Below are 11,641 nucleotides of genomic sequence, written 5' to 3'. Positions count from 1 at the left end.
ATACAGTAATTGTAATAACAAGACCTTCTCTATAGTAAAGAATAAAACGACATCGCAGAGTGAAAGTATACCCCTTAGATATGTGACTGTCTGTACAGCAGATGAGAGACGGGGCCGATCCAACTGGAAAAGTACAGTAATAATAATAGTACAGTATCAGGGCATGCGAGTATTATCTGAGGTGGCGCAAGGTCGATAAAAGAAAAGGCTTCTAAATCCTAACATTTTTCTGAAAACCCGCATGTTTCTATGTCAGAAACCTTTTTCATGTCAAGGACCCCCAGAATGATCTCTATTGGGCCACGGACCCCCCCATCTCAAAATATGTAGTTCCAGGGACCCCCCCCCCCCCCAGAAGCTAATATTTTAGTTAAAAATGTTCGCTCTGAAAAATACATTCAAAGATTTGCGCCACATTTTCACAGCTTTTCAAAAATAGCAGACCTACAAGCGTGCCACTCGGTGGCACTCTATGAGCTTGTAGATCTGCTATTTTTCAATGGCTAGAATAGAATAGAATAGAATAGAACTTAGAATAGAATAGAATGGGTTATATAAGCACTGCTGTGAAGTCACATCGAGTACATTTCAGTTAGTGATGCACCCAATATTCGTCCGCGGAAAATATTCGGCAGAGAAATGGCTAAAAATGGCATTTTCGGGCCTATTCGGTTTTAGATTAGATTACATTTATTGTCACTCACATAGTATACAAATACTTTTTTTTTTGTCAAATATGTTTTTATTGAACAGATAAATTATTACAAACATTTTGATATGAAATACTTTTTTTATGAAACAAAAATGAAAGAAAAAATAAAAGACAAAAAAGATAAAGAAATCCCTTAACCCTCCCACCCATACTGCTCAGTGACATTGCATACTATATAATAAGATGATATACAAATACTTTGACAATGAAATGAAGAGTAGTGCAATACAGTAATGCAGTAAATGAGAGAATAAATGCAGAAAATAGTACAGTATGTACAGTAATGTATACAGAATAATAAATAGTAATGAGTATGATGGTAGAACCAAGCATAATCTGGATAAGTATATGAGAAGAAATAACTGTACAATGCAAGTAATGCATGTATAGCATATATACAGTATATGCACACCCACCCCACATTCTAATGCTAATGAATATAAGCATGAGTTCAGATGAGGTTTCGGCCCGAATAGGCCGAAAATACATCACCGAATAGTGTATGCAATTAATGCATTCAAAAGAGCCGAATAAATGTTTTATGAACCCATAATAGGGATTATTATTTAATTTAAGTTTTGCCATAACCATTTCTTTTTTTTGCCATAAATAAGGTACGGTACATGACAGCAACGGTAAGGGGGAAAAAAAAGATATATAATATTAATCATATTCGGATATTCGGTTTTCGGTCAATAATTTCCCTTTCCGGTGCAATCCCTAATTTCAGTCAGGACAACTCATGAATGGATGGAATATATATTTATTGTATATATGTGACTGTTTCTGACCCGAGGCTAAGTCATTGATTTTCTTTTATTTTTTAACATTTTCGGTTTTTTTGAAAGGTTTTCCAGACTGTCGGGCCGTGCTTCATGAGGCGCGCTTGGGCTCCATTGACCGCATTTTTCTCCCCACGTGCGACTGTGCATCCATCCATTCATTCATCCATGTGTGTGTGTGTGTGTGCGCGCTGGCCGCGGCTCGCCTCACATGCCCTGCGGATGGCACGTGCACGCCGTGTACACACGCAGCAGAGACATTTAAGCAATATTACACGAGAGGTTGTGGTTTAACGTGATTATTGCCACGACAGTGATGCGGTCAGGAACGAGACGTTGTCGAGTTCCGCAAGCATCACTGCAAGTGGCAATAATCACGTTAAACCACACCCTCGAGTGTAATTTGCAATTATACAACAGTTACCCTTAAAACTAAGAAAATCCACTACGACCACAAATGTCCCAAGAAACTAGCTAGCCTAGCCACCGAGTTTGCTAGCGCTCTGGGAGAACAGAGCAGCTGAATTCTTTGTTTTGATTAGGTGTGGAGTGGCGCTCGTTTGATCCACGGCTAGGAGGCTGTTTCAACCAATCAGATTGCTTCCTCGAAACGACCTGTGGTATAATTAAGCAATAAGCCACGAGAGGTCTCAGGTTACCGGGTATTTTACACTGGCTGGGGGGGTAGAAGACCCGACGCGCAGCGGAGGGTCTTCTACCCCCGGTAAGCTGCAGGGGCCTCGAGTGGCTTATTGCTTTTCTAAAACAGGTTACAAACATATAGCAATATTAACCTAATAAAACTATTAAATTCACAAAAGCAGCTACGCTTCGCGCCACCAGAGCGAGCCACATCACTTCCTCGTTTTGCTCGGCAGGGTTTTTGCTTTGCTGTGACGGGAGAATAGCGCTTGATGTCTCTACGGGGCTGCCAGGGGGGAGCCACACATTCACAGTCGTATGAGCCGGGAGGTGCTTATACACGCCCGCACGGCATGTGTTTTTTTAAAGCAACCGAGCGCTTCCCTTTTCCCCAGTACATCTACATGATATAAAGTGATTGAAGGGAGTGGGTTATCGGTGAAGAATAATTTACACCGGTCACGTGCACGGTAACCAGCCAATCAGAATCAAGTATTGGGGACGAGTATATTTTAGAATTAAATATACCTATACCTCTACTTGAGCACAACCTTAACCCATTCTGAACGGGAACCCATTTTGGTGTTAGCATCATGTTATGCTTTAGCTATTGAAAAATAACAGATCTACAAGCTCATAGCGCGCCACCGAGTGGCGCGCTACGAGCTTGTAGGTCTGCTATTTTTGAAAAATCGAAGAGCGACTGACATTTTTAGAATCTGATCTCAGGTCAGAATGGGTTAATCAGACCAGTGTGTGTCCAGTGGAAACCTCGTATGAATCTGATCTCAGGTCAGAATGGGTTAAGAGTTCAACTCACAGCCCAGCCCTGTTGGCGCTGCAGAGAAGCACTATTTCTGCTGTTCTAGACTGCAGTGCTGCTGTGCACTCTTCTAGTATATAGTCCCTCTCCCCTGCCTCTCTCTCTCTCTCTCTCTCTCTCTCTCTCTCTCTCTCTCTCTCTCTCTCTCTCTCTGCAGTGAGTGCCTCTCTCCCTGGGCCCAGCCAGCACGCGGCAGCACAGAATACAGATAGTCAGTCACAGTAGCCATTCCGTTCCATTGAGCTCACATGCAGGCCCTCCAGTCAAAACAAGCCATGCTTTTTAAATGCAGCCTCCCCCTCATTCACAACTCTCCTCTCCTGTGGCGCCTCATGGCTGCTTTCACCGAGAACGCAATTATTGCACGAGCACAATCTCCTCTGACTGCAGTGCACGGTGTACAGACTGTATACAAACTGTACGTACATGCAACACCACTGCAAAGTACAAGCAATGTACTGTACAGGAGCGTACAGTTACCACCTCTAGTGTTTTTTTTGTTTTTTTTAAGACGGTGACCCAAAAGAGAGATTACAATGTTTGTCCCCCCCCGGGACCCAAACTAGTGAAAAAATAGGCTGATCTACAAGCTCACAACGTGTCACTTCCATAGCCCCATTTTGACCTGAGATCAGATTCTAAAAATGCCTTCTACAGGAAACACACGAAACGGACTATATTTGCATCTAGGAAAGGCCCAAACCTCAATGATTGTCATGACATGGAATGATTAATAATGAACTTAAGTTACAAAATGAGGCTTTTTATTCACACAATGTGATGAAAACATGAACAGTTGCCAATTTACCGTTGCCAATAAATCAAATATCAGAGATATATATAACCAAGAGGCCAATACTACTGAAATGAATAAGCCATCATATCACAGTCTCATGGACAAATGATAACATCTATAAATTATAGTGTTTGGAAACAAACATAATGTTTCCTTTCTGGATATACCTGACGTTATAAACGGTTCCCATCATGCATTGCTCTCTCTCTCTCTCTCTCTCTCTCTCTCTCCTCTCTCTCTCTCTCTCTCTCTCTCTCTCTCTCTCTCTCTCTCTCTCTCCCTCCAGATGCTGACAAGTTCCATTACGAGGAGACGGTGATCATCGCCCTGGCCAGCGTCTCCGTGCTCGCGGTAGTGGCCGTGGCGGCCTTCTTCGGCTACCGCATGTTGCACGGTGAGTCCTCTGTGTGTGTGTGTGTGTGTGTGTGTGGCTACCGCATGTTGCACGGTGAGTCCTCTGTGTGTGTGTGTGTGTGTGTGTGTGTGTGGCTACCGCATGTTGCACGGTGAGTGAGTCGTTACCATGGAGACATGACACGACACTGTGTTCATTTTGACAGAGGTTTTGATTTAGTATTTTTTTTTACACTTAGTTGCATGCTGGAAAATAGCCGATCTACAAGCTCACACAACGCGTATAGTCTTAGACGTACTAGCAGCCGATAATGAAAACTCATAGCCTCACTGTACAGATAATCTACTGTTAGACATGGATATCAGGTTCTTATAGCTTGCTTATGATGTATTTGCAGGGGGTTCTCAACCCGTGGGTTGCGACCCCTCGGTGTGGGGGGGTCCCCGGCCAAAAACACGGCCAAAAACACTGAGAACCCCTGAAGTATTGTATACTCTGGATTAACACACTGTGTGTGTATGTGACTGTGTGTGTGACTGTGTGTGTGTGTGTGTGTGTGTGTGTGTGTGTGTGTGTGTGTGTGTGTGTATCAGGTAATGGTAAGCAGGGACTCCATAACCTGAACATGATGGAGGCAGCAGGATCTGAGAGCTCTCTGGACCTGGACACTCTGAAACTGCTGGAGGTCAGTTTTCCCCGGGCGTGTGATCCAAAGAAATATATTAGAAATCATTTAAAACCCACTCTGACCCGAGATCAGGTTCTATAAATGTCTTCCAACATCCTGACAGTTTTCTGAAAAAGCTTATGTTTCTATGTCCGTCGTCCTTGGTATTTTTCAAAAATAGCAGACCTACAAGCTCGTAGCGCGCCACTCGGTGGCGCGCTACGAGCTTGTAGGTCTGCTATTTTTCAATAGCTAAAGCATGACATGACGCTAACACCAAAAGGGGTTCCCGCCCCCCAAAATGGGTTAAGGGAGGAAAGACTTACTTTACTTAAAGGAATACACACAATGATTGGTAGTCTTTAGGGCGATTATGTCCCCTCTCAGCTGATTGGTCGAGGCCGCTACGGGGTGTTGTAATGTCTCTCTGTCTGTCTCTCAGCTGATTGGTCGAGGCCGCTACAGGGTGTTGTAATGTCTCTCTGTCTGTCTCTCAGCTGATTGGTCGAGGCCGCTACGGGGTGGTGTACTGCATCTCTCTCCGTCTCTCAGCTGATTGGTCGAGGCCGCTACGGGGTGGTGTAATGTCTGTCTCTCAGCTGATTGGTCGAGGCCGCTACGGGGTGGTGTAATGTCTGTCTCTCAGCTGATTGGTCGAGGCCGCTACGGGGTGGTGTACTGCATCTCTCTCCGTCTCTCAGCTGATTGGTCGAGGCCGCTACGGGGTGGTGTAATGTCTCTCTCTCTCTCCGTCTCTCAGCTGATTGGTCGAGGCCTCTACGGGGTGGCGTAATGTCTCTCTCTCTCTCTCCGTCTCTCAGCTGATTGGTCGAGGCCGCTACGGGGGTGGTGTAACGCCTCTCTCTCTCTCTCTCTCCGTCTCTCAGCTGATTGGTCGAGGCCGCTACGACGGGGTGGTGTAATGTCTCTCTCTCTCTCTCTCTCTCCGTCTCTCAGCTGATTGGTCGAGGCCGCTACGGCGTGGTGTACTGCGGCTCGTTGGACGAGCGCCCCGTGGCCGTCAAGGTGTTCTCGGCGACCAACCGGCAGAACTTCCAGAACGAGTGCTCCATCTACCGGCTCCCCCTGCTGGAGCACGACAACATCGGACGCTTCGTGGCGGCGGACGAGCGCACCGGGGCCGAGGGACGCACCGAGTACCTGCTGGTCATGGACTACTACCCACATGTAAGTGTGTGTGTGTGTGTGTGTGTGTGTGTGACTGTGTGTGTGTGTGTGTGTGTGTTAAGTCATACTCTGTTCCACTCCAAAGGACATTAATCCATTCTGACCCGAGATCAGATTCTAAAAAAATGTCTGTTTGAAAATGACAGTTTTCTGGAAAAAGCTATGTTTCTATGTCAGTCGTTTCTTCGATTTTTCAAAAAAATAGCAGTCCTACAAGCTCGTAGCGCGCACTACGAGCTTGTATAGATCTGTTATTTTTCAATAGCTAAAGCATATAAAGTAATGCTTTACACCAAAAAGGGGTTCCCGCCCAGAATGGGGTTAAAGGTAGAGTAAGTGATTTCACTTAATTCAAATATCACTTATTTTTTTGTTTTGTTGTGATAATCCTCTCTACTATAGAGTGTGCTGACCATATAAGGAGTTCCTCCCTGTCCCCAGTTAACCCCTGGGGGTCAAAAAACCTTAGGTTTCGTTTTTGACTCTCTATCCTGATTGGACGAAGGCTTATAGGTCCCACAGCCAAAAACGAAACCTAAGGTTTTTTGAGTGAAATCACTTACTCTACCTTTAAGGAAACAACTCCAAGATTTCCAACTTGTTCATGCTGTGCACAGTTGGCTTCGTTGTTTTTGATTGGTTGGTTCGTAAATCATGTCAGGTTGAAAACCTTTGAAAACAGAGAGACAGATATTAACAACAATGCCAAACAAACAAAATGATAATTATTTTTAACCAGTCTTGTTTCTTAAGCAATGAAGTATTTTAAACAATTAAATGTATTTTAAGCAATCCAATGCCTTATTTAAAGGACTTTTAAACTGATTTAGCAAATTCATTTTAAGAACAATTTTAATTAAATATTCCCAAGTTACCCATTTAAACACTTGGAATAAAGAAATTAGATAATTAGCTGATCCTTGAGCTTGTAGCTCAGCTCTCCACTTCTGAGTTTCGACCAAACTCTGTGTGTGTGTGTGTGTGTGTGTGTGTGTGTGTGTGTGTGTGTGTGTGTGTGTGTGTGTGTGCGCGCGCGCGCGCGTGACTGTGACACACATAGAAATGGGCTTCAGCCCCTGCCCTTTTTACCCGTCTGTAAAACAACTGCCCTTTTACCCGTCTGTAAAACAACTGCCCTCTCCCGTCTGTAAAACAACTGCCCTCTCCCGTCTGTAAAACAACTGCCCTTTTACCCGTCTGTAAAACAACTGCCCTTTTACCCGTCTGTAAAACAACTGCCCTCTCCCGTCTGTAAAACAACTGCCCTCTCCCGTCTGTAAAACAACTGCCCTCTCCCGTCTGTAAAACAACTGCCCTTTTACCCGTCTGTAAAACAACTGCCCTCTCCCGTCTGTAAAACAACTGCCCTCTCCCGTCTGTAAAACAACTGCCCTCTCCCGTCTGTAAAACAACTGCCCTTTTACCCGTCTGTAAAACAACTGCCCTCTCCCGTCTGTAAAACAACTGCCCTCTCCCGTCTGTAAAACAACTGCCCTCTCCCGTCTGTAAAACAACTGCCCTCTCCCGTCTGTAAAACAACTGCCCTCTCCCGTCTGTAAAACAACTGCCCTCTCCAGACCATGAATTTACTCATGGTGAAAGAAATGCAAATGCCAGTCCTTTCCTTTCCTTGCCGGAAGGTTCCTGAACTTGGAACAAGGTGTCACGGGGCAGCCCGTGCCCTATACACACACACTCTGATTAAGGACATTGCACGCACGCGCACACACACACACACACACACACACACACACACACACACACACCACACAGACTGTGGGTAGTGGGGCAGACGGGTCCCATCATGATATAATATCAACTACTGTTGATGAATGCATTCACAATTTTAGTCACAACACGTTCAGGTTTCATAATGACGGACACATGAAATGACACACACAGACTTGCAGGGAAAACGTTCAGTTTATTGTAACCTGTGGTTATAGCTCAGTGTTTGTCAGCGGTATGGCCTCTCTCAGTGCTGGCACTCTTCTGTCTGATTCTGATCTGCTGGCCCAGAGCAGGGCTCGGCCATTCAGCTTAAAGAGGGAAGGTGCCAAGTACTGTTGAGGAAGTAGGGGTGTTTCACAATGTCAATGAGCCAAAGTATTTCTATTATCTGGGGGGAAATGAATGCAAACCCATAATGATGTTTAGTCTCAAAATAGAACATCTAGGTATGGGGGTTATACTTAGTCATGCTCAGCTGATATCTGTGAGCTTGGAGATAAGCTGTGTATGTTTAATTGCTTTCCCTGTGGGTGGTAGGATCCTCTCCTATAAAGGGGAGACTGCAGGCAGAGCTGGTCAGTGATGCTCGGGGCAGGCAACACGCCGACAGCCCAGTGAGAGAGCTGCTATAGGGCCCATGTCATGGGCATAGCCTAGTGCAGTTTTGTTATTTTTGAGTATTTTTGATTTCTTTATTTTGTATTTTTGACCAGTATTATTTTTGCTGTTTGATATTTTTACCAGCTTGCCACGTGTAGTGGCTGCGGGTCAATATAGTCACTTGGAAAACTTGCGACACTGGTAGTCGACCGGTAGATCTTTCTGCTGAGTGTTGCCAAGCCTGCATATTTCCAGCCTATAACGTGGATTCATTCACAGTTGCTTGCCTGGTTTGCTTATTTCTGTCAACGACAGTTGGCAACGCTGGCAACCATACTGCCGAGTACTTTTGATTGCACACACACACACACACACACACACACACACACACACACACACACACGCACGCGCACGCCTGGAAGCCACCGCCCACTCCACAGTGTGATCTCCTCAGGAGAAGAGAAACAGCGGACTGAAGGAGGAGGAATTGTTGCCTCACGATTTTGCTTATTCCTTCTAAATCTCCGTATATAAAGTATAGCTCACTCAGCGAATCTCTTAGTTGCATCAATATTGTTCTTCGACAATAGTCGGTATAGTGTTACGATTAGACAGTTCGCATTGGCTATTTCGCCTGCCACGCACTGTGACACGCCTTCCCAGCCATTAGCCATGATTGCAGTGGCTTCAACCAGTCCCAGAGCCAACTAATAGAACAGTTACGACGTTGAGGGGGGGCTAAATAACAGCGGAGGCAGTTATAGCGGATCCCCGCAGATCTTAATAATAACAGCTGGTAATTAATTGATTTAATCAATTTGGGCTTGTTTCATTAGTGAATATCTGCAACTGGAGCTGGGAGTTGGGAGAAATAAAATTCCACAAAAGGCATCGCTGACTGTTTTCGGAGCCTTATTGGCCCTCGGGGCAGCTTCACACACACGGCATTCTCAATTGAACAAATGTGTTTTATATAAATCCACGTCGTGCACACGGCATCTCCGCTAGATTAACCCATTCTGAACGGGAACCCATTTTGGTGTTAGCATCATGTCATGCTTTAGCTATTGAAAAATAGCAGATCTACAAGCTCGTAGCGCGCCACCGAGTGGCGCGCTACGAGCTTGTAGGTCTGCTATTTTTGAAAAATCGACGACGACTGACATTTTTTAGAATCTGATCTCAGGTCAGAATGGGTTAATCAGACCAGTGTGTGTACCAGTGGAAACCTCGTATGAATCTGATCTCAGGTCAGAATGGGTTAATCAGACCAGTGTGTGTACCAGTGGAAACCTCGTATGAATCTGATCTCAGGTCAGAATGGGTTAAGAGTGCTGGGTTGCGCCCCCCGAAAATAGCCGATCTATAAGCTCTCGACGTGTCGACAGTGCGATGCGTTTTCAGCACGTATAGATCTGCTATTTCCGTTATTTTGGTGCCCTCGTACGGGATTTCAACCCCTGCCTCTCTGACACACTCTGGACGTCCCTAAATGTGTGTGTGTGTGTGTGTGTGTGTGTGTGTGTGTGTGTGTGTGTGTGTGTGTGTGTGTGTGTGTGTGTGTGTGTCCGTCCGTGCACACGTCATGTGTATTGTGCCCATAGTGTGCAGGTTCAGGGTCAGAAAGAGGACATCCTGTCCTCCTCTGAGGACATCCTGTCCTCCTGTTGTAATAGTGACTAAGGACATCCTGTCCTCCTCCTCCTCACCCTCCACCTCCTCCTCTGTTGTAGTAGTGACTGTGACGTTAGGAGTCATATTTTGCCATTTTTTACAAATTGCAGCATTTCATTAACAGACTTTTGCGCGACGCAGTCGTCATGATTGGCTGAACGAGTCTGACCTCATTACTCTGAGACGCCGCCTGAGCCAATGGGAGTTTCATTTGTGCACACTCCGAGTTAAAGGAATGGAGTGCCACAATTTTTTTTATTTTTCCAGTTTTTCATGTGTCTGAGGTGACAGTACTTCATTAGACACCCTGGAGTCGTTTTTTTGTGCCAAGGTGTATTAACTTTGTATTTAAGGTTTCTTCCTGGAGGCTGAACCCTTGACAGTCAAACGGGCCAATGAGATAAACCGTAATATAGTGACATCACACTATAAGCCCCCACCCCCCCCCCCCCCACCCCCAACAACAGAATAAAAAGGAATTTTGAGAACCGAACGGACGATCTTCTAAAAGATTATAAAATTATATCGGTCTACAGAAAAAATAAAAACCTTAAAGATTATCTAGTACACAGCAAACTAAAAGAAATCAACACACCAGCACGCCAGGGACCAGAATACTTCAAACCCAAACAATTAGTAAAAAATAGAACCACAAAACGCGTCTTAGAGATTAAACAACAAATAACAGCCAGAACCAGCAACTGCATTTATTTAATCACATGTGAAAAATGTGGTTTACAATATGTCGGAGAGACAGGTAAAACAATAGGTACTACGCTGGGACGACACAGATACAATATTAACAATGCCAAAAAGACAACCACAAGATTGGTGCAACATTTCATGGCGCACGGCATTGAAGCTCTAAAATGCGCTGGACTTCAACACAATCCTAACTGGACAGTTTTTAGGACAAAGACGTTTTAATGAAAAACAGTGGATTAAGAACCTCAACACGGATTTTCCTGGAGGCTTAAACATGCCTAAAATCAGATCTTGAACACTACAAAACTTAAACTCAGGATTAAACTGGAGAAATCTAAAAGTGATTGGATCAGACTTCCTTCGGATACATGGCGAATGCATTTATTCCTTGCATTGTGCCTACACATGTTGCGACCTGCGGTCGCAACATGTGTAGGCACAGTGCACTGAAGTCTTTTAATTCCCCCCCCCCAACCCCTCCCCTTTAATCATACAACTACAGCTGTGGGTGCGGCTTCAGTTCAGATCCCCACCCATCACCTGGTGGGCGTGTACACATAAAAACAACATTTTAACAAATACTGTACACTTTTTTTGAAAAATGTATACTTATATGACAATAAGACCTGATGATCATGTTTTAGGGTGGGGGAAAAAAATCACGGCACTCCAACTTTAAAGAATCTGCATCCAAGACTGGCTGAAACTCTCCTGTTCTAAACACACACATAAAAAAAAAAAAAAAGAAAAGTCTTCAACTGCTGGAGTCGAGCTGGTGAAAACAATGAGAGACAAAAAAACAAGTTTTTTTTTAACCCATTCAGACCCGAGGACGGTTTCGACAAAATGTGTCTCCTGAATCCTGACAGTTTTCTGAAAACCACATCTTTCTATGTCAGTCATTCTCAAACATTTCAAGCAGCCCCAGAAGATCTGTATTTGGCTGCCGACACCAATGTCAAAACA

At 44.7% G+C, this 11,641-nt stretch overlaps 1 pseudogene across 1 annotated transcript in view; it reads left to right on the top strand.

The window, feature by feature from the left end:
- Positions 1-4,040: 4,040 nt before the first annotated feature.
- LOC308311924 (bone morphogenetic protein receptor type-2-like) overlaps positions 4,041-11,641 on the top strand; it is a 25,399-nt pseudogene continuing 17,798 nt past the window's right edge. The window contains exons 1-3 of the transcript XR_013966270.1: positions 4,041-4,149; positions 4,704-4,795; positions 5,735-5,965. The product of XR_013966270.1 is annotated as a bone morphogenetic protein receptor type-2-like (transcript). The remainder of the gene's footprint in view (positions 4,150-4,703; positions 4,796-5,734; positions 5,966-11,641) is intronic.

Source organism: Protomyctophum bolini (assembly GCF_963924005.1).
Source record: "Protomyctophum bolini genome assembly, chromosome: 24".
Classification (NCBI taxonomy): Eukaryota; Metazoa; Chordata; class Actinopteri; order Myctophiformes; family Myctophidae; genus Protomyctophum; species Protomyctophum bolini.
The sequence above is the reverse complement of the archived record's forward strand: the minus strand, read 5'-3'. Positions and strand labels throughout refer to the sequence as shown.